The 23,681-nt window shown below is 46.8% G+C and overlaps 1 long non-coding RNA gene across 2 annotated transcripts in view; it reads left to right on the top strand.

The window, feature by feature from the left end:
* The window catches only part of LOC135378540 (uncharacterized), a 114,092-nt gene that overhangs the window by 82,224 nt on the left and 8,187 nt on the right, over window positions 1–23,681 (top strand). The window lies entirely within an intron of this gene.

Raw genomic sequence — 23,681 nt, 5'->3', positions numbered from 1 at the left:
CCATGAGGACAGAGCGTTGATGAGCTGGATGCGGCCAGGGGCCAAGCAGTTTGGTGAGAGAGAGGGGACGGGAGTCGTGCTCGTTGAGGGAGGCGGAGAGTACGGAGAGGGAAGGGGGGGGTATATGTTTATTCACACGGAGCGGGAAGGGTGGTAGTGTGGGCAATGGAGAAGAATGTGCTCGAGATCTTCAACAGCACCGCAGTGACTGCAGTAAGGAGAGTTAACTTGCCGCAAGCGGTAGCGCCACTGTGCTGTGAAGGCCAAGTCGAGGCGCATTCGATGAACTAATGCGGTGTCTTGACGAAAGATATGTGCTGGCATGCGGAAAGCGAGCGCTGGGTCAACTCTGCTCAGCATGGCGTGGCGTAGTATGTCGGCGGTTCGTTGGTGGGTAGCCAGAGGAGTCACAAGGTTTCGAAGTATGGACCGCCGATCGCCTCTCAGCAGTGCAATACGCGTCCGTGTCCGAGAGGAGAGAGCTGCTTCGGCGGCGCTGTCCGCCAGTTCATTGCCTGCGACACCGCAATGGGCGGGAACCCATTGGAGAGCGAGCCTATGTCCTGCTTCATAGACAAGGTTGTAAGCGGTTAACACATCCATAACCTGGTCACTCTGTCTTCTGAACACTGGGTTATCTACGTATGTGAACTCCGCAACACAAAATTTTTCTTCCATAGACATTTCGCTATGCAGCCCATCCATTTTCCAGTTTCTTGACTGGTCAGTCGAACAGAATCCTCGGGGGAGTGATCACTTCCCTGTAGTCTTACATTTCCGAGGCCCTACAAACAGTCTCATGACACGAACACCACGGTGGAAACTGTCGGAGGCAGACTGGAATGTGTTCAGAGAAGAAGCCATTTTGGCGCCCTTGTCTTTTGAGATACCGATCGAGGAATCAAATAATCTTGTCACCCAAATAATTATAGGCGCTGCTGAGCGAGCCATTCCACAAACATCTGGATGTCTTCCCAAACACCCCAAGCCTTGGTGGACTCATGAATGCAAGAAAACACGCAAGGAACAAAACCGTGCATGGGGCATCTTTCGTCGATACCCAACACCAGCAAACCTTCTTTCATTTAAGAAGGCACGTGCAAAGGCCAAATGGACCAGAAAGCAGGCGAAGCGATCGTCCTGGTGTAGCTTTGTTTCCTCTTTGACAGAAAGAACTCCGTCCAAAATAGTATGGGATAGGCTTCGAAAGATTAAAGGAGACTACAATGGCTTTTCAGTTCCTTTGCTTCAGGTCAATGGTATTCCATGTAGCAACTTGGGTGAGCAGGCTGACGTGCTTGGTCAACATTTTCATGATGTATCAAGTAGTTCTCAGTACAGCAAGAACTTCCTGCTCGTGAAGCAACAATCCGAAAGACACGTTTTTCCAGTCAAAGGTGGGGAGAGACATTCGTATAACCAGCCTCTTACAATGGTGGAACTCCTGCGAGCGCTGTCTTCGGTAAAAATCAGTGCTCCTGGATCCGACCGTATCACATATTCCATGCTTGTACACCTGTCAGAGGGATCAAAACAAGGTCTTCTCAAACTCTTCAATAAGATCTGGGACAAGGGGCAGATGCCATCACCATGGAAGATAGCTACAGTTATCCCATTGCTGAAACAAGGCAAAGATCCCTCAAACCCATCCAACTACAGACCTGTAGCCCTCACAAGTTGCCTAGGGAAAACGTTTGAGCGAATTGTCAACCATCGTCTGGTACACTACCTCGAACAAAATGGGTTATTAGACAAATACCAGTGTGGGTTCAGAGCGGGGTGTTCCACTGTTGACCATCTTGTTCGCTTGGAAACATCCATCAGAGAAGCCTTTGTAAGAAGGCAGCACTGCATCTCAGTCTTCTTCGATCTGCGGAAGGCTTACGATACCACTTGGCGGTATGGTATCCTTCGGGATTTGTACTCTGTTGGAATACGTGGTAAACTGTTGCAATGTATCACTGACTTCCTTCGGGGACGCACCTTCAAGGTCAAACTTTGCACAACACTGTCACGCCCATTTGTACAAGAAAATGGCGTCCCGCAGGGATCTGTGCTCAGTGTCACTCTGTTTATTCTTAAAATGAATTCCATTGCAAATGTCATTCCCCCTTCGGTTACATACTCGCTATATGTGGATGATGTTCAAATTTCATGCTCTTCTGCTAGCATATCGAGATGTGAAAGACAACTTCAAATCACAATCAATAATCTCGTAAAGTGGGCAAATGAGAACGGCTTCAAATTCTCAGTTGAAAAAACTGTCTGTGTCCCATTTTCGAGACTCGGAGGGATGTTCCCCGATCCCTCGCTTAGAATGAACCGTCAAGAACTTGTTGTGAAGAGCGAACACATATTTCTTGGTGTCATCTTTGACAAAAAACTTACATTTGTTCCGCAGATCAAGGACTTGAAAACTAGATGTGTGAGGGCATTGAACCTTCTTAAGATTATCTCCCACAGATCCTGGGGGGGGCAGACCGTGAAACGCTGCACCGCATCTACAACTGTGTTGTCAGGGCTAAACTTGACTATGGGTGCATAGTGTACGGGTCAGCCCGACAATCTGCTCTGAAATGCATAGATCCTGTTCACCACCACGCCTTGCGATTAATCCTGGGAGCATTCCGAACATCGCCTGTGCAAAGTCTCTATGTGCAATGCAATGTGTGGTCTCTCAAGAGACGACGGGCCTACCTTGGAATCCTCTATGCAATAAAAATTTCTAGCTACACAGAGCACGCTGCAATCTCTTGTGTTACGGAGACTCGTTTTGAGCAAATGTTCTTGAACAAGCCAAGAGTAATTCGCCCATTTAGCTTGCGAACACGGCAAAATGCTGAATTGTACAGTTTTGCGCTCGAGTATTCTTCACTTTCAAAATGTAATGAGAGAATACCACCTTGGCAGCCAGTTATACCGTCAAACTTTTCCTTAACAAGGTACAACAAGAGAAACACAAACACTGTAGTTTTGAAGCAGGAGTTTGAGACTTTGAGGGAAAGCTTCGGCGGCCATACTGCCTTCTATACAGATGGATCAAAGAGTGAAGCCGGTGTATCGTGCGCTATGGTAACGGAGAACGTCACAAGGGCTAGCCGCTTACATCAGACATTTTCAATTTTCAGTGCTGAAATCATTGGCCTGATGCTAGCATTGCGCTTCATCCTTGAAAATGAAATTAAATCATCCGTAATCTACACAGATTCGCTCAGCGCTCTGTATGCTATTTGTGGACTGCAACGAACAAAAAACACTCTTGTCCAGCAAGCGCGATATCTTGCCAACACAGTTCTCAACAAGGGTTATCACCTGACCCTTTGTTGGGTGCCCAGCCATGTAGGCATACAGGGGAATGAAAAAGCTGACCGGGCTGCTGCAGAGGCCGCGGCCTCGGGTGAGATCACCCCTACTGCCTTTCCTCATCAGGATTTGAGACCCCTGCTGAGGAGGGCGATCAATCATAACTGGCAGGAATTTTGGACCACACAAAAGGATAACAAGTTGCACGTGATAAAACCCTATGTGAGAAGTCCCGGGTCAAGTTCATCAAACCGTTTACAAGATACATTAGCCTCCCGACTGAGAATTGGACACACGCACTTGACACATGGCTTCTTACTTCGACGTGAGGACCCTCCTATATGTGTGCATTGTGGTGTGCAGCTGACCATTTTACACATTCTCTGTACATGTCCTTTTTTTGAGGAGCAACGCAAGAAACACTTTCAACAATTTTATAAGTATTACCTGCCTTTCCACCCGACCCTGTTAATCAGTGACGAACCAGCTGTGCCTTTCCAGAAAGTGTTGCACTTTTTAGAAGACATTAATATTCTCAATAGGCTTTGAGGTTTTAACTTGTCCATTTTAGACTGCCACAGCTTGTTTTATTTACAAACATAGTCTTTGTTTAATTACATCAGTATATTTTTAACTCAGTTTTATGCACTCACCTGCATTTGGCGCATTATGGCCATAGTTGTCGATGCGCCATAAAAATCCTAATCATCATCATCATCATCATCATCACATCCATAACCAACGGGGCGGAGGAGCCTCGGATGCCAGAATTTCCAATTGCTTGCAGCGCAGATGCTGAGTCAGTAAAGACCACCCAATTCCGGGGTGAGAATGGAACGATGTGCTGCAAAAAGAAAAGTATGGCATACAGTTCAGCAGCTGTGGATGATGTACAATGCCAAAGGCGACGTCCTTGAACTACGCCTTCGTCGGGGATGACAAATGCTGACGCGGAGTTGCCATTTCGAGATGCGCCATCGGTGTAAGCGGCGGTAGAGGTGGAAAACTTCGCGTCAACGAGAGCATAAAAATGGGCTCGAAGGACTTGGGGGGAACCTGAGCTCTGCGGACCTGGAGGTCAGGAAGACGTGGGAAGGTGGGTGCGTTTGGCGGTGTGACAGTCCTAGGTGTGAAGCCGGTAAGAGCGGGGCGTGTCCTTTGCGCCACGCGATGGAAATCACTTTCAGGGCGGTATCGAATTTTCCTGAGGAGTGGGTGGCGGGAAACGTTCGCACGCAGACGTAGGAATGTCGAGCCGTTTCCCGCTCACGGAGGACCTCCACCGGGAGTTCTCCAGCTTGAGCTAGGACTTGCCGTGCGCCATGTTGTGTTCCAACATGGCGCACCGAGGGCCATGGCACAGGGCACACCATTGTTATCTGAGCTTCACTGCATTATACTACAACAAGCTGTACAACGTAAACGTACATAAATAAATATGTGCATAAAAATAGCTTATGAAGGGTGCAATTCTCCCATTCAGCATAAAACTTGGTGCATACTTTGAATACTGATATCAAGATTGCGCATGCCACCTGATGGAGCTAGTGTGTGAATAAAAGTGTACATCCCTCCACCCGTCTCTGCTATACTATGCAGAGGTGGGCATTCGCACGAAGGCAGACGAGGGTGAGGGGCCTCCTTTCGTTCACCTCAGGGAGTTTGAGGTGAGGAAAGGCATGGACCCTGGAAATATAATGGAGATGAAGTGAGGCCAGGAACATTTTTTGAAGGATGTCTGAGGTGAGGAAATTTGTGTCAGAAGAGAGAGTAAAGTGAAGGGTAGGCCAGGTGCGGGGATGGCATGGGGAAATATTACGCGAGAGATGCTACAAATCATGTCAGCACAGAAGTGGAAAACAAAAGCATGTGACCTTTTTTTTTTTTTTATTAATATTTATTTACTGACACATTGCTCGTACACTGATGAAATGTGGGACTACGAGGCCGCAGCCTGTTATGTAGTCCCGTGTGAGCAAACAATATGAAAACTATGTTACATGTCTTGTGGGTCAGTCTATCAGCATAAATGTAATAAAATGAAACCACAGGTAAATAATAGATGTACGACAAATTAACAGCATCAGTAATAGTTATCTCAACTACAATGCTAACACCTAAAGTAAAATGACTAGCCTTAATAATACTAAATGACGTGCATCACTAGCGACAACAGTATCAAACAGTAAAACAGTGACAATAATAGCGGTGTATTAATGCCCAGTTAAATGTGCTCGTAGTCGCTTTCTAAATGAGAAAAAGTTATTTAATTGCCGAAGCTCGTTTGGTAATTCATTCCATGCTTTTGGTCCGCAATAACTAAATCTATATATACCAAAATTTGTTCTTCGGAAGGGCATTCTAAGGTGCATGTATGTTCTGCGCGACGAGTAAGTTGTGTTGTAATATGTGAGAGAAACAGAACTAAGTACACAAGTGGAGTACACCAATCTGTGTACTAGTAAAATTAATTTGTATTTGATAAGTGTAAAGATATCCATAATCAAAAATAGGGAGAAGGCGTGTGTGATCGAGTCCCTGGGACCCTTGGCTAGTATGATTCTCAGTGCACGCTTCTGAACTACTAGCAAAGGCTGAAGTACACTGCTATAGGTTAGTCCATATACCACGAGAGCATAGTTTAAGTGCGAGTGGATCAAAGCATTGTAGATATTGACCAGAATGCGTGAGGGAAAAAAGGTTCTAACCTTCGACAGTGCCTGTAGGCCGCAACACATTTTCCCTCTAATGTAATTAACATGTTCTTGCCAATTAAGGTGCTCATTAAGTGTGACACCCAAAAACTTTACCGATTTTGCCCGACAGAGCCTGTGACAACTAAAATACACACTTGAATTCTCAAGATCGAGTGATCTCTGTACTGGTCGAAACACTACGTAGCTAGTTTTTGAAAAATTCGGAACTAATTTATTTAAAGACAGCCAGATAGACAGTCTGTTAAGAGCTTGGTTAGCTTCGTGGTGAAGTGTTTCTAGGGTTACGGCATCCACAAACACGCTGGTGTCGTCCGCGTAAAGGGTACACTCTGCTGATAAGAACCTTGTAGAGTCGCTAACCTTTCTCGTGATATATAGCAGCAACAACATTCTTTATTACATAAAACAAGAACCAGAAGTGTTAGAAAATATAATACAACCCTCGGTCTCCCTTCACAAGATAAGAAATATTAGCTAGGAGCGCCCTTGTGCTTTGGGAACTCCTGCTTGGGTTGGTGGTAGCACACATCCCTTTCGAGCATTATATATTTCCACTGGATTGTACAGTGAATTTCAGTTATAATAACCCCACTTATAACGAATGTTCCGTTGCATCACAAAAAAGCCATCACAATTTATATCCATTAAATTTAAATACATATATAACGAACGTATGAACTTCGGATGGGACGAACAGGTTGTGCATATAAGCGTGATTCACTGTAGTATTGATAACCTTGTATTTGTTATGCAACGTGAATATTAATCTTGCAAACATCCAAGTGCCACCGCGCTACCCTTGAGAATCATACAAAGAAAAAAAGGAAAAGAAAGAGAAACAATAAAATAAAAGCCGCACGGGTGTTCCACAATGCCATGGACATATTTTTGAATATTTACATCAGTTTCTCGCATCTCAATAAGATATCACATCGTTTGAAGATGTGCTACATGGGAACAAACAAGGTGATACATACAGAAAAAATCAATACCCAGTCAGCAGCATTATGACCTTCGTTGTCGCTGCGCCAAAAAAAATCCCAATCATCATCATCATCAACCAGTCAGCAGCAAAAGATGACAACTAATTTTGGGGACAGATATATGGAAATTCAAAATGCTGTATACAGTATCAAGGGAAGGAAAGCGAGAGACTTGTTGGGGAGGCGCGAAGACTTCTCCAAAATCTTACGAGGAAAACTGCCAGAACTTTTGAGGCAAAGTGAAGTGACAAAAATTTTCAGAAGGAGAGGCAACGAAAACTTTCAGAAAGACCTTTCAGGAGAGTTGAGGAAAACTTTCAGGAAGGGTCTTGAAGATAGAAATTTTTTTTCTGAAACAAACTCAGGTGAAGGGAAGAATTAAAAACAGCCACATTAGGAATGTAGCTGTGACGGTGAGGTGAGAGGAAACCTCAACCCATAAAAAAATGAGGCGAGGACAAAGATCATGAGGACAATTTCCCAATTCTGATACCAGGTGATGTAAAGTTAGTGACACCAAGGGTGAACATTACCAATTGGCAGTTGCACCAAATCTGCATGTCTGACAGGCATATTACTAAAATACATCCCAATTTCACCTATTTTCACTCAAGCCATGTCAAATTGCAACAAATCTAGCCATAATAAACCTAGTCGTTTATGTCCGAATTTCACAAAAAAATATAACTCCAAAAAGTCGGACCGTCTCTGTGCTTGTGAGGTTCTGAGAGAGAACAGCTACTGGCTATTACTGGGGTCGTGATTTGTATACGCTAATAAGTACACTAATAAGTCCAAAATAGACAGGCGTCTAGGCTCTAAAAATTTGAGGCCATATATAGGTGTAGTTTACGTGCATTTATTAGTGACGTTCCTGCATTTAGTCACCTTCACAATAATTGTGACAGTGAGGGACACCCGGCGTCGGGAAATTGGCGCCCCCATCGCCCGGCATCAGCCGCAGTAGCCCCCTCCTGCACTCACGGTTGGGTCGCCGCAGGAGGGAGACCCCCACGTATTGCTGTGCGTGGCTTCCCCGTGTCTGGGGAAAGGGGGATCCTGGCGGTTGAGTGGACTCGGAGGTTGGTCTCGACCCTTCGGGGCCCCTCCGGGAAAACAACACACCGCTTTGGCCCCTGCTTACCATAGACGGGTGGTCCTGGAAGGCCCGGCCAGGATTATTCAGCTAGTCGCCATCTTCCTTTCTTTGCTTTTCCTTTCTACCCTCTCTTCTATCCCCCTCCTCCTTTCACCCTCTCTGGCGGCAAGGGTCAACCTTGGGCAGTGCTTTCTGTCTTTGAGAAGCTGCACTTGGGTATAGTGTAGAGGTAGTGTTAGCGTGTGGGACACGTTCCCTGAGTTGGGCTCCGTGGTGGGTGGCACGCCTTCTACACCGAATCATACTCCCACTGCATGGATCATCAAACAGCCAAAAAGAATGATCGGCCCTTTAAGAGGAGCCGCAACGAAGTACGCACACTGCAGATCGCAGCAAAACCTGAAGAGCCATGGTTCCCTAAGATCCTTGTTATACATTCTGATGATCAAGAAAAACCACTCTCCAAGATATCTCCCTTTCTTGTTGCAAAGACACTTGAACAGGCTATCGGAAAGGCATACAATGCCAAGAAGCTTGGCTCGGGTGACATCCAGGTCGAGATCCAGAGCAGACAGCAGAGCTCGGCGCTAATGTCCCTTGGAAAGATTGGCGAGACTTTGGTCTCCGTCACCGCACATCGTACTTTGAATATGGTGAAGGGGGTCATCTCTGTGGATGAGCTTCTGTCATGTACAGAGCCTGAGATTGAGGAGGGACTCAAAGAGCAAGGTGTCGTTAGTGCAAAAAGGATAGTCCTACGAAGGGATAACAAAGAGATCCCCACAAAGCATATAATTCTGACACTTCAACTTCATGCTCTCCCACTGGAGATAAAGGCCGGGTATGTTAACTGTCGTATCCGCCCGTACATACCAAACCCTAAACGGTGTTTCAAGTGCCAACGTTTTGGCCACCATTCCCAGGTTTGTCGTGGGCAGCTGGTCTGTCCGAAATGTGCCAGTACCAACCACAGTCAAGAGTCGTGCGGCAACGCTTTCCATTGTGTGAACTGCCAGGGCGATCACCCTGCATATTCTAGAACTTGTCCACGTTTCAAAGATGAAAAAGAAGTTCTCAAAATAAAAACTCAACAAAATTTGACCTTCAAAGCGGCACGTGCGCAGCTAGATTTTCAAAGAAAAGGCACTTTTTCTGAGGTGGTGCGTAGGGGAGTCGCACCACCCAGAAAGTCGGTGGAGACCCAAACTGTTGGGCCTCCACTGCAGACTCCCCATCATGTTCCCACGGACACTCAGGTGTCCCCTTCAGTTTCCCTGACCAGCCAAAGTGCTGAGCAGGAAGAAGCAGCTGGCACCTCGAAGGAGGTTGGCAGCACGCTTTCTCTTTGGGATGGGATTGCTGAAAGCCCTTCCCAGAGTGTTGCACAGGACATGGAGCTCGATGGCGACGACTGCATGTCGCAGAAGTCGTCATCCAGCCTTCCAGGCATGACCTCTCAGGTGAGAGAGCAAAGAGAAAAAGCTGGTGGCAGAGGAAGGGGGAATAAACCCAGGGACAAAAGCAAACCGGCCCCTCCAAGAGTGCTACCTCCTTGAATGCTCTTCTCTTACAAGATGCCTAAGCAAATCCCTACACGCACTCAAATGAAACAGTGGTCTTTTATTCTCCTCCTCTTCCTCGTACTCCTTATGGCTCCTACTAGCATTATACAGTGGAATTGCCGGGGTCTTACCACAAACATTGATGACATCCATGATCTCTCAGAAAAACATAATTCCATCTGTTTCTGTTTGCAATAGACATACCTTTACCCTGAAATTTCCAATTCTTTAAGACAATGGAACATCTTCCGGAGAGACAGGGTAGACGCAGGACGAGCAGCAGGAGGTGTTGCAGTGCTGACTCGAAAGGAACTTCCTGCGCGAATTGTCCCACTCACAACAACACTCGAGGCAGTTGCTGTACAAATCTGTTTCGATACTGTTATAGCAGTATGCTCTTTATACCTTCCACCTTCAGTTGCCGTGGAACAAAAAGAATTTGAGAAACTCCTAGATCAACTACCCGAGCCGTATATTATACTGGGAGACTTCAATGCGCACAATCCACTGTGGGGCAGCAGGAAGGCTGACGTTCGTGGCAGGATGTTCGAGCGAGTTCTACTTGCACGACCGCTCTGTCTGTTGAACACATGGTCACCAACGTATGTAAACAGCTCCACGCAATCATTTTCTTCAATTGACATCTCGATGTGTAGTCCGTCTGTGTTTCAGAGCATACACTGGGAAGTGGATGAAAACTCTTACGGCAGTGACCACTTCCCGATCGTACTGAACTATTGCTCTACAGAAAGTAGTTTAACTTCCATCCCACCACGGTGGAAGCTGTGTTCGGCAGACTGGAGCGTCTTCGCACAACATTCTGATCTGTCGTCTTTGGTTTTAGAGGGAATGACTGCTCAAAATGCAAGTAACGTCATTACAGATACAATAATAAGCGCAGCCTCTCTCTCTATTCCGCAAACATCTGGTCGTCTACTAAGGCGGCCGAAGCCTTGGTGGACGGATGAGTGCAAAAAGACCCGCCAGGAGCAACATCGCATGTGGGGTATTTTCCGAAGGTACCCAACTGTGGCAAACTTACTTGCTTTTAAAAAGGCTCGAGCTAAGGCACGATGGACAAGGAAACAATCTAAAAAAGAATCCTGGAGAAATTTTATCTCGTCACTGAATAGTAACACACCTTCCAAAAAGGTATGGGAAAGGCTGAGGAAAATCAGGGGAGATTATCGAGACCTTTCTATTCCTCTCTTGCAAATTAATAATAGCCCTTGTGAGAGCTTGGAAGAACAAGCTAATGTCCTGGGGGAACACTTTCAGAATATTTCTAGCTCCTCCCACTACAGCAGGGAGTTCCTTAAGGTCAAAATGCGTGCTGAGAGACGCAGCATTTTAAATGGTGATAGTGACAACAGTGCATATGACATGCCCTTTAACATGTCTGAACTCTTAAGGGCGTTACCTCCTTCAAAAGACACAGCACTGGGTCCAGACAGGATAACTTATTCTATGCTACGCCATCTGTCGGGTACATCGAAGGAACGCCTCTTACAATTCTTCAACCTGGTTTGGAGAGAAGGATGTCTTCCATCTCAGTGGAAGGTAGCTACAATTATCCCTGTCCTTAAACCGGAGAAGGACCCATCATCACCTGGTAGCTACAGGCCTATCGCGCTCACCAGCTGTTTAGGCAAAACTTTTGAGCGAATGGTGAACAACCGTTTGGTACACTTTCTTGAGGAAAACGAGTGCCTTAGTCGATACCAGTGCGGTTTCCGAGCAGGCTGTTCAACAACTGACCACCTCCGCTTGGAAACTACCATTCGTGAAGCCTTTGTAAAAGGACAGCACTGCGTGTCGGTATTTTTTGACCTCGAAAAAGCTTATGACACCATGTGGCGTCACGGCATCCTCGTAGACTTGCATTCGTTGGGGGTACGAGGCCGTTTGTTACGATGCATTGCCAACTTCCTTCAAGGAAGGACCTTCAGAGTGCAGCTTGGTACAGCTTTATCACACCTTTTTATCCAGGAGAATGGTGTACCACAGGGGGCGATCCTTAGTGTTACCTTGTTTATCGTCAAGATGAACTCTGTTGCCAATGCAATCCCACCTTCCGTAGCCTACTCCTTATATGTCGACGACATTCAAATCTCGTATTGCTCCAGAAGCATGGCCATGTGCGAGAGACAACTCCAGTTAACTATAAACAAACTCTCCGAATGGTCTACAAAGAATGGTTTCACCTTCTCACCCAATAAGACAGTTTGTGTGCCATTCTCAAGGGTTAGAGGAATTGTCCCAGAACCTGACCTCAAGATGAATGGTCACAATCTGCTTGTTGCACACGAACATAAATTTCTTGGTGTTCACTTTGACAGTAAGCTCACCTTTTTACAACATGTCAAACAACTAAAGGTCAAGTGCGTCAGATCACTGAACATACTTAAAGTATTGTCACACAGGTCCTGGGGTGCCGATCGCGAAACGCTATACCGTATATATATGTCGGTGGTTCGTTCAAGGTTTGACTATGGTTCTATTGTGTATGGATCGGCCCGTCAGTCAGTCCTAAAGATACTAGACCCTGTGCATAATCAGGGACTGCGACTCGTCCTCGGCGTCTACCGAACCTCACCAGTCCAGAGTCTTTACGTCGAGACCAATGAGTGGTCTTTGGAGATGCGGAGATTCTACCTTGCAGCCATGTACGCATTAAGAATCCAGAGCTACCCGAAACACCCTGCCCTCCCTTGCGTCAAAGGCACGCACTTAAAACAGCTGTTCATAAGAAAACCGAGAAGTATTCCCCCGTTCAGTATGCGGATGCAGAGAGACATCGAGTTCTATAATTTCACTGCCTATGACTCTATGCTATCAGAGTTCAGCCGCAGGATTCCTCCGTGGGCAGTACCCCCCAGGTGCAACCTCACACTGGCAAAATACAATAAACATGAAACACCTCTGATTCAGCTTCAGCACGAGTTTCAGCATCTGCGGGAGAGTTTTGGAGGCCATGTTGAGATATATACTGACGGATCGAAGACAAACACAGCGGTGTCATGCGCCATGGTGTCCGAGACAGAAATAAGATATCACAGGTTAAAGAATGTTGCATCTATCTTCTGTGCTGAGGTTTATGCAATCATCCTAGCAATGAACTTCATTTTGCAGAATTGCATGAAGTCTTCAGTAATCTACACAGACTCCTTAAGCTCATTACATGCTATATGTAGTCTGAGGACGGGGAAAAACTTCCTTGTACACAGAGCACAGTGTTTGGCATGGACAATTTGCAATAAAGGGTATTCCTTGATCCTTTGCTGGGTGCCAAGCCATGTGGGCATCCATGGCAACGAGTGTGCAGATAGAGCGGACACTGCTGCTCTCACCGCCGACATTACCCCTTTTGACATCCCATATGAAGAATTCAGGCGCTCTTTAAAGGCAAACATAGACACCAAATGGCAACACCTCTGGGACACACAGGAACAAAATAAGCTTCATGTCATCAAGCCCCACTGTGGGGCCCGTGTAAGCAGTTTAGAATGTCGGCTGCATGACGTCTTGCGAAGTCGCCTCAGAATTGGCCACACATACCTCACGCACGGATTCTTGGTTCGTGGGGAGGACCCACCCTGTTGTACAGTTTGTGGTGTGCAGCTCACTGTGCTGCACATGCTGATCACCTGCCCATTGCGTGAACAGCACCGCCGTAGATATTTTAAAGAATTTTATTATCAGTATTTACCTTTTCACCCAGCCCTTTTGCTCGGTGATCAGGCTGTTGTTCCTTTTAGTAATGTATGCAATTTTTTAAAAGACATTGGCTGTCTCAGTGACATATAAGATATCCCCACTTTAGCCCTTTAGTTTAGACCATAACATATCTCACCTCTGTTTTGGCGCTCTCTAGTCCTCGTTGCTTTTGCGCCAAAAAAAAACCCAAACATCATCATCATCAGTGAGGGACAATCTAGTTCGCAAACCCATAACTACTTGTGTTTGCCCAAAATGGAGCACTGCGCCTTAGAGGAGCAGTAGTGAAACCTCCAACACTTGCGTGTCACGTTCGCTTATGTGGCAATCGAAGTCCAATTTTTCACAACACTCTTTCTTTAGAAAATTTATTCCTCTTCCCTTGCATTTTGGCCACATAGTAACTTGTTCAAGCACCTGGTTTCACATCGTACACCGGTTCTCATGACATGGCGACTTGGGGGAGAGAGGACATGAGCAGCTGTGACGGGCTCTGCAATGCAGTGCTGGTCGTTGAACGGACTGACTACAACTGTCCAATGTTATGCAGGAAAACCCTGACAAACCAGAGCAGCCCCTTTTAGTCAGAGCAGCAGTTCGCAACCTGCAGCCCGCGAAAGGGTTTCATGTGGCCCCCTGTACTGCACACAAGAAGCTCCCCCCTCCAAGATAGTCCACTCTTCCTAACGTCAGTAATATGCTGTAAAAGTGATTAATTTTGCGATCTTAACAGTCCATGAATTCTGTGCAGGGCACATGTGGGGAACACCACGTGGGACATTATTTTCATGATTTCAGGCCGCTTCAGTTGTTCTGACAGTCACATGGAGCTGAGCCTTTGTTTCTTTCACGTCGCCTCCAACTGGAAGAATTTAGAGATTGGGAAATCAAGGCTTTTGAGTGTCTATATGTCTAGTGATCCATTGCCATTCTTGCTAATTCTACCCAGTGTTGGTGATCTGAGAAGTCACGTCGGATTTAAATCAAATCCGTGTTTTGCTGAAGATCACAAATCAAACCCAAATGAAGTCTGGATTTAAAGATTGTGGAAACCCGTGTTTCCACAACCTCGGGGCGTCAGTCCGTCCGTTCCGTCGTCGAGGAAGACACAGCAAGCAAAAAGTGCTTTCAACAAACAAATGTTTATTCCATACCGTTTAACAGAGCACCTGCCGTCTCAATTGCTACAGAAAAAGAAAAGGAACCCCCGAAGTTCCCGTGCCGGTCGCGTAAGTACACTTCCATTTGCGCCCCCTACTCCTGGCACACATGACCCAGATATCGCTTATCAACAAAAAGGCCACGCCCCTACTGGAGCTCAACACACGCGCCCCGGTATGATACCCCTCCCTAAAGGCACGTGCACAGGAGTCTCATACGTCCGGCATGTCTAACACGACGTCATCCGAGATAGCCGGTGGACCTTGCGGACCTCGAAGGAGGTCTGGACAGTGCCGCTGTAGTACGGCCACAGCTGCTGCCACGTCGGATCCTGTGGATCGAGCTTCTCGAAGGGCTTCCAGCTTGGCGCGGTCGAGGGGGCCCCGACGATGGGCAGAGCGATGGATCTCCGGCACCCCGCAGGCTGTGCACAGCAGACGCCTTCCGTCTTCGGTTAGGGTGATGGGTGGGTCGGCTGGATGCCGGTCCTCCAGTGTGAGCCCCCTGAAGGGTTGAGGCACTTGTCTGGGGGTGCATTCCGCGCAGCGGCCGGGGTTGACTAGACCACCGGGTGCTGGATGCCCAGGAGTCCGTTCAGCGCCACAACCGTCCAGGTGGCGATGGAGGCAGCCCTTGAGTGAGGAGGAGGTTGTGGACCGCGGGAATCCCGTCGTCTCTCCCGTTGCACTTGCGAGGTGTGCTGCTGTCGGTCCGGGGGAGGTGCGTTGTTTCTGGGGTCTTGGAGATATTGTCTAAAAAAAGAAAAACAAAGAACCGTCAGGTGGAAACTCCTGACAGCGAGGGTCTGACAAGGCCCTCGTGCATATGTCGTGAGAAGCTAAAAGCAGTAGTCACACGAACGAAGCACTAAATCACAAACACTAGGTTCTAGAGATGGAGATAGTGGCAGCTACGTGCGGCGCCTGCGGGGACGCAAACTGTAGCGACTGGAAGGTCCGGGAACTGGATCCTGGTCCAGGTCTTGAGGAGGAAGCTGATCGTCTGGTTCTTCGCCCTCGGGGTCTCGGAGGTGGTAAGTCTTCAGGTCCGAGATATGTACTGGCCCAGTTTCTTCGCCCGTGTCACAGCGACGAAGCCTGTAAGTGAGGCCAGAGGAGCGCGCACTTACCTCGAAGGGGCCATCTCACCTATCTGAGAGTGAAGCTGCAAAGTCGCGTGCGGCATCACTTAGCGGGTGAGTTCGTCGAAGGACGAGGTCACCGACGCTCTAGGTGAGATTCCGACGTCCACGGTTGTACTGGCGAGCCTGGTCCAACCTTGCGACGTCCAGATTCTCCCGAGCCGTCCGAGCTGCAACGTCCAGTCGACTCCGGAGGTCCTCAGTAAACCTTGAATAAGGAGGCTGGGTAATGCCATCCCGGAGGCGTGGAGCATTCTCCACTGGAAAAGGTGCCTCTCGTCCCAAGTTCAGGAATGCCGGGATGAAGCTTGTAGATCTGTTTACTGTTGTCCGTGTAGCGAATGCCAGTTCAGCCAGGCGAAGATCCCAATCACGGTGGCGCTGACTAGTAAAAGCAACCAACATCATTTTCAGGTTCCGATTAACACGTTCGCTAATGTTAGCCTGACGGTGATATGGGGAGGTCTTCTTGTGCTGAATGCCTAAGACAGCGCAAGAATCTGAGAACACCTTACTTGTAAAGTAGGTAGCGTTATCAGTGATGAGCTGAGCAGGAAACCCGAACCGGCAAAAGGTGTCGAGTAGCCTTTTCCACACTCTCTGGGAAGTCAGAGTCCTGAGAGGGAACAGGTCAACCCATTTCGTGAAATGATCAGTAACCACAAACAAATCCTGGTTACCTCTAGGACTACGGGGAAAAGGTTCCATCACATCACAAGCAAATATTTGCCAGGGCCTATTGCTTTGAATAGGCTGTAAGCGCCCAGGGGGTAAACCACCACGAGGTTTTGCTCTCTGGCATACGGGACAAGTGCGAACATACTTAGTTACGTCCTGCCTCATTTCTGGCCATGTCGCAACACCACATAACTTTTCCTGCCACTGCTGTGACCTGCCAAGGCCGAATCATGAAAGTAACGTATGAAAGACTTACGCAACTTCAGTGGCACCACGACTCTGAATGGGGATGAGCCGTCATCGTCATCCGCCTGGGGTATGTATGTGAACAGGATGCCATCCTCGCCCGGCAGATAGGAGTCGTGCCGTCCGTCAGTCGTTCCGGTGTCTGCCGAGTCCTGCTCAGCGAACAATTGAGACACCCGCTGGCAAAGACCGTCCGCTCTCTGAGCTTCTAGGAGCTGGGTCATTCCAGGCCAAATCACCCAAAGGTCGTGCTCGACCCCCATCAGTTTTGCTTCCAAAAATTATCATGTACTCCTTATTGCAAATAAAGATATTTTCCACAGTTTTACTGAACAATGTTGAACCGTTGTCGATTTAGGCGGGATGAAAGTTCGTCAGAATCGCGAAAACCATGCTACGAAAAAAGTTACCTACTGAGCAGGGTTTTGAGTCTAGGTGGACTTTAGTGACACAGAATGAAAGAGCGTGGCCCTTACATTCTGACAATATCAAGTTCTTCCCTCGTGTTTCATTTTCGGCCAGCGAAACAGGGCTGCTTTTTGGCGCTATTTCTTACAACTTTGTGCCTTGCTAAGGGCATTCTTCGCACAATCTGGAAGGGACAAATAAATGCAGCGTGTTCTGTACCTTCCATACTTCAAAATCACATGTTTTGAAGGCCGACCACACAATACTTTTTGCTCCATTTAATCCCAAATGCCGCACTCTTGGTAAAGCTGGCCGTTTTCAACGCCATTTTACAAAATGAAGCGGTCGGCCGAGAACAATCCAAATAGATGGAGATGACAGATCAATATCTATACTAAAGCATATAAAAAAATTGAGAAGGTACTTTTTGATAAGGGCGAGAAAATATTTTTGATATCCCACCCACTCCACACATAATTACGCTGAACGGCGCACGGGTGGGTCGCGAGCAGAGGTGGGGAGTAATGCATTACAAAGTAATGCATTACTGGTAATGCATTACTTTAGAGTAATGAGTAATGGTAATGAGTTACATTTTGCCAGCAAGTAATGAGTAATGGTAATGCATTACATTTCGACTGAGTAATGCAGGGAGGCATTACTCATTACTTTTGTCGAATGTTCATTGCGCCACACGAAGATTTGGAACATCCATGTTTTCTCCAACCCGCCTTTAACAATGAGCACATGGCAACATGGAAAGAGAAAGGCGCAGCCTGGGGAATTCTGCAAGGGTTCAACAGTCGGCGGTGTGTGTCACAAGTGTCTACATGATGATATCACCGATTTTCTCCTGCGTGCATTTGAAGTAAAGGATAATCAGTGAAATAGAAACATAGCCTCTATGAAGGTAACACGTAATTATTGCTGTAGTGATTCACTGTTTTGGTATGGTACTGTGTTAGTTTCTCTTGTGCTGTCAGAGGTAGTTTTTCTGCCAGTTTTTCTGTAGGCTGGGCTTCATCCGCCGGCTCCATAATGCTAGAAAAGGCATCTGCAATAAATCTTATCTATAGTTCTTGTCTATCAGACTCGCTTCTGCGGGGATTTAGTGGCACCAATTTGGGGATACTCGGGTGGCTATTGCCTATAGCAAAAAAAAAAAAAAAAGCAAGGGAAAAACTTATGCATAGCATCTTTGAGGCTTATGCCCTAAAATGTAAATGTAATGCCAGAGTAATGCCATTACTTCGTTAAAGTAATGACATTACTAATGCATTACTAATATCCAAAAAGTAATGAGTAATGTAATGCATCAGTTTTTTATGCAAGTAATGAGTAATGGTAATGCATTACAAATAAAAGTAATTTCCCCACCTCTGGTCGCGAGGCTTGGAAGTGTTCCTATTTGTTATGGAGGACCAGAACAGACATATTCAGCTAAGTCACATCTATGCTACTACCTGGTACATGCCCGAGACGTTCATGTGGCGCTTGCTTATCTATCCACACCACGTGATCCACACTGAACAGCTGGCTGCTGATGATCACCCAAGCAGGCTGGAATGATAAAAACAGTTTATTTGCAATTCAGACAATCTACATATTTTATTTATTTTTTTATTTTATGTAACAGTTTGAAGAAAGAGCAAAAAGATACCCACATAAATGAATGCACAACGGCTTCATTATTATTTCATATTTTCTTTTGAAACATTAAAAAGCAAAGGCGACCATTGGTAGGGTATCTCATTAGAAGTGACCACTACAGTTTCCTCTGTCCGGCGAAAATATAGGTCTTGAACGCTGCTCCGACTGGAGTTTCCGTGCGTGCCACGCACTTTCATACCGCAGTCCTTCATTTTGCACGCACGCATTTGCTGACGTTCCTACTTCGGCCATTGTTCAACACAGCGACTTCAGCAAGAAACTTGGAGCAATAACAACCTTTTTGGTTACCCGGCATGCATCTCCTGTTAGAAAGACGATCATAAACTAATCAGCTGAGCCGCGGATGGGCTCTCCTAAGCCGATTTCAAGGCCATGTGTTAAAGGTTACGTCGATGTACGAGCGCGTTTTTGGACGCTACAATGCAGCAAAAGCCTTCCGCTCACAACGCGACCTGCGCTGCTATTAATCATAGCAAACGCTCATTTGAAGCGTTAGTATAGTTTGCTCATAATGTTCCTTGTGAGTGTGAAATCATCGCTGTCGTTTCTCATGACTACCACTTTAAAATGCCGCGAATGAAAGACTCTGAGAAACACCTACTAACCCCGGCGTCGGGAACTTGGCGCCCCCATCGCCCGGCAGCAGCCGCAGTAGCCCCCTCCTGCACTCACGGTTGGGTCGCCGCAGGAGGGAGACCCCCACGTATAGCTGTGCGTGGCTTTCCCGTGGCTGGGGAAAGGGGGATCCTGGCAGTTGAGTGGACTCGGAGGTTGGTTTGGACCCTTCGGGGCCCCTCCGGGAAAACAACACACTGCTTTGGCCCCTGCTTCCCACAGACGGGTGATCCTGGAAGGCCCGGCCAGGACTATCCAGCTAGTCGCCATCTCGCTTTTCATTACTTTTTTCTTTCTTCTGCTCTCCCTCTATCTTTCCTCCTTTTCACCTTCTTTGGCGGCAAGGGTCAACCTTGGGCAGTCTTTTCACTCTCCAGAAGCTGCACTTGGGTATAGTGCAGAGGGATGTGTTAATGTGCAGAGCATGTTCCCTTGGTTGGGGTCGGTGGTGGCCGACACACCTACTGCACTGAACACCATATATTTTTTGCATGGACACTCAAACCTCTAAAAGACGTGATCGGCCTCCTAAAAGAAGCCGCAACGAGGCACTAACTATGAATCTTCTTAATGTGACTCAAGAACCCTGGTTCCCAAAGTTTCTTATCCTACGCTCAGAAGACCAGAACTGCCCACTCGAAAAGATATCTCCCTTTGTGACTGCAAAGGCTCTAGAACAGTTAATAGGGAAATCCTATGAGGCCAAAAAGCTAAGAACAGGTGACATTCAGGTTCTAGTTCAGACCAAACAACAGAGCGCAGCCCTCCAATCACTAAAGAAAATTGGCGATACACCTGTATCTGTCACAGCACATCGCACTCTGAACATTGTTAAAGGTGTGATTTCTGTGGATGAATTGCTCCCATGCTCAGATACCGAAATAGAAGAAGGCTTACAAGATCAGGGAGTCGTGCTCGCAAAAAGAATTGTAATGCGCAGGGAAGGCAAGGAAATACCAACTAAGCATGTAGTCCTGTCCTTTCAGCTCCATACACTTCCTTCTTCCTTGAAGGCAGGATACATCAACTGTCAAGTAAGAGCATATGTTCCTAGCCCGAGGCGCTGCTTTAAATGCCAACACTTTGGACACAGCTCGCAGACCTGCAGGGGACATGCAACATGCCCAAAATGTGCTGAGAAAGACCACACACCAGAGCCTTGCCAAAGTAACGTAAAATGTGTAAACTGTCGTGGCGAGCACCCCGTCTACTCCAGGTCGTGCCCCCGATTTCAAGAAGAAAAACAAATCTTAAAAATAAAGACAGAGCAAAACATCACATACAAAGCAGCTAAGACACAACTGGAATTTCAGAATAAAGGCACTTTTTCCGAAGTGGTGCGCAGGGGAGTGGCACCACTCGGAGTATCTGTGGAGACCCAGACTCCTGGACCTCCACTCCACACTCCCCAAAGAAAAGAGAGGGCCACGGAAGTGTCCCCTCAGGCTGGCCAAACTGCCAGCCCAAACGGGACGGCAACAACCTCATCAGAGGTTGCTGGCTCCCCTTCTGTTTGGGACGAGATTACAAGCTATCCGTCCCAAGCCCTAACCATGGAAGTTGACGACGACGACCGCTCATCACAGAAGTCGTCGTCGAGTCTTCCAGCTGGTTCTTCTCAGGGGAAGGACAAGCGGGAGAAGTCAGGTGGTAGAGGTAGAGGAAAGCATAAGGAGCAGCAGAAAATACCCCCACCAAGAATACAGGCTCCATAAAGCCATGCAGAGACAACACAAAATTCACATAAAATACACACACTACACAATGCAGGTGTTCCTTTTCCTCCTCCCAATTACCTTAATGAAGCCTAGCATTATCCTTCAGTGGAATTGCCGAGGCCTGCTCGCAAATATAGATGATGTTCATGATGTTTGTGAAACACACACTGCCGCCTGTATTTGCTTGCAGGAAACTTATCTAAACCCCTGTAACCCTAATCCATTCAGACAATGGAATCTCTTTAGGAAGGACCGATCCAACACAGCACGGGCTTCTGGAGGTGTCGCAGTTCTGACACGAAAACACCTTCCTGCAAGGTACATTCCACTAAACACAACACTTGAGGCTGTTGCTATTCACATTTGTCTCGATAATGTAATAACTGTATGTTCTCTTTATCTTCCACCTTCGATAGCTGTTAAACAGAAACAAATAGAAGATATTTTGGACCAGCTTCCCGCACCGTTCATTCTGCTTGGAGATTTCAATGCACACAACATCTTGTGGGGGAGCCAAAAAACCGATAGTCGTGGGAGAATGTTGGAACGAGTCCTCCTTGCAAGGCCGGTCTGCTTACTAAATACGGGATTGCCAACGTATGTAAACTCTGCATCAAGGTCGTTTTCCGCAATAGACATCTCCTTGTGCAGTTCTTCTCTTTTCCACTGCATGGACTGGAGAGTTGAACAGAATCCCCGAGGTAGCGATCATTTTCCGGTCATTATTAAATTGCATGGTTACACTAACAACATAAAAACTCGTCCACCACGGTGGAAATTACAAGAGGCAAATTGGGACATATTTGAAAGAGAAGCAAATTTCCTGTCTTCTGCTTTTCAGGGTTTGAATGTTGAGGAGGCAAATAAATTGGTCACTCATACAATTATAAATGCCGCTGAACAGTCCATTCCGCAAACATCTGGCCGACTCCCCAAGCGCTCCAAGCCTTGGTGGACGAGCGATTGTGGAAGCACACGCAAAGAACAAAACCGGGCGTGGGGTGTCTTTCGACGGCACCCCACTACAACAAATCTAATTGCTTTCAGAAGAGCTCGGGCGAAAGCACGTTGGACGCGAAGGCAAGCAAAGAAAGAGTCTTGGAGAAATTTCGTATCATCCTTAAATAGTAACACTCCATCAAAAATAATATGGGACAGACTAAAGAAAATAAAGGGCGACTATACAAGCTTCTGTGTACCATTGTTAGAAATAAATGGTACAGTGTGTCAAAGTATGGAGGAGCAGGCCAATGCCCTCGGGGAACATTTCCAACAAGTGTCAAGTTCATCCCATTACAGCAGAGATTTCCTAAAAATTAAATCATCTGCTGAAAGGCATGCAGTTGACAGTGGGTCAGATGAGAGGTGTGGTTACAACTCACCTTTTTCAATGGCGGAGCTACAAAGGGCTCTGTCATCCCCTAAAAACTCGGCACCTGGACCTGATCGCATAGTGTACTCCATGCTTAAACATCTGTCTTCATTAAAGTCTCTCCTGGATTTCTTTAATTTTATCTGGCGAGAAGGTGTTCTCCCTTCTGGCTGGAAGGAGGCAACCATAGTTCCACTGCTGAAGCCAGGAAAAGATCCCTCGCACCCGTGCAGTTACCGACCCATAGCGCTGACAAGTTGTCTGGGGAAGACCTTTGAGCGCATGGTCAACAATCGTCTTATGTATTTTCTAGAAGAAAATAATTGTTTGGATAAATATCAGTGTGGCTTTAGAGCTGCGTGCTCAACAGTCGACCAACTTTTGCGTTTGGAGACTACCATTAGAGAAGCCTTCGTCAGGAAACAGCATTGTATGTCTGTTTTCTTCGATTTAGAGAAGGCATACGATACAGCATGGCGATATGGTATCCTTCGAGACTTGCATGCACTCGGTATACGTGGCAGAATGTTCCAATGTATTACCAATTTCCTACAGGGAAGAACTTTCAGGGTACAAGTTGGGACAACACTATCTCGTCCATTCATCCAGGAAAATGGTGTCCCGCAGGGATCCGTACTTAGCGTAACCCTTTTCATTGTAAAAATGAACTCTTTAGCAAGTGTTATCCCTTCATCAATCAAATACTCGTTGTACGTCGACGATGTTCAGATTTCTTATTGCTCCTCTAACCTATCGGTGTGCGAACGTCAGCTCCAGCTAACAATAAATAAACTGGTTAAATGGTCTCAGGAAAATGGCTTCAAATTCTCTCCCGACAAGACAGTCTGTGTTCGTTTCTCGAAGTTTCGTAGAATGTTCCCAGACCCCACTCTTTCTATGTGCAACCAAAGTATAAGCGTGAAATCTGAACACAAATTCCTTGGTCTCATTTTCGACGAAAAACTCTCATTCTCAGCTCACCTGAAAACCCTCAAGAAAAAATGCATAAAGTCTTTGAACATTTTAAAGGTACTCTCACACCGATCCTGGGGAGCAGATCGCGATACGTTACACCGAATCTATGTCTCCACTGTCCTTTCAAAACTTGATTACGGTTGTGTGGTGTATGGGTCAGCACGACCTTCTACTCTGAAAATGTTGGACCCTGTACATCACCTGGGACTGCGCCTGGTCCTTGGAGCTTTCCGGACCTCGCCTGTCGAGAGCCTTTACGTAGAAACCAATGAGTGGTCTCTCGAAAGGCGGCGGTTCTACCTGAGTACGTCATAT

This window comes from Ornithodoros turicata, chromosome 1, assembly GCF_037126465.1.
Source record: "Ornithodoros turicata isolate Travis chromosome 1, ASM3712646v1, whole genome shotgun sequence".
Lineage (NCBI taxonomy): Eukaryota > Metazoa > Arthropoda > Arachnida > Ixodida > Argasidae > Ornithodoros > Ornithodoros turicata.
Note: the sequence above shows the minus strand (reverse complement) of the source record. Positions and strands in the feature narration are given on the sequence as shown.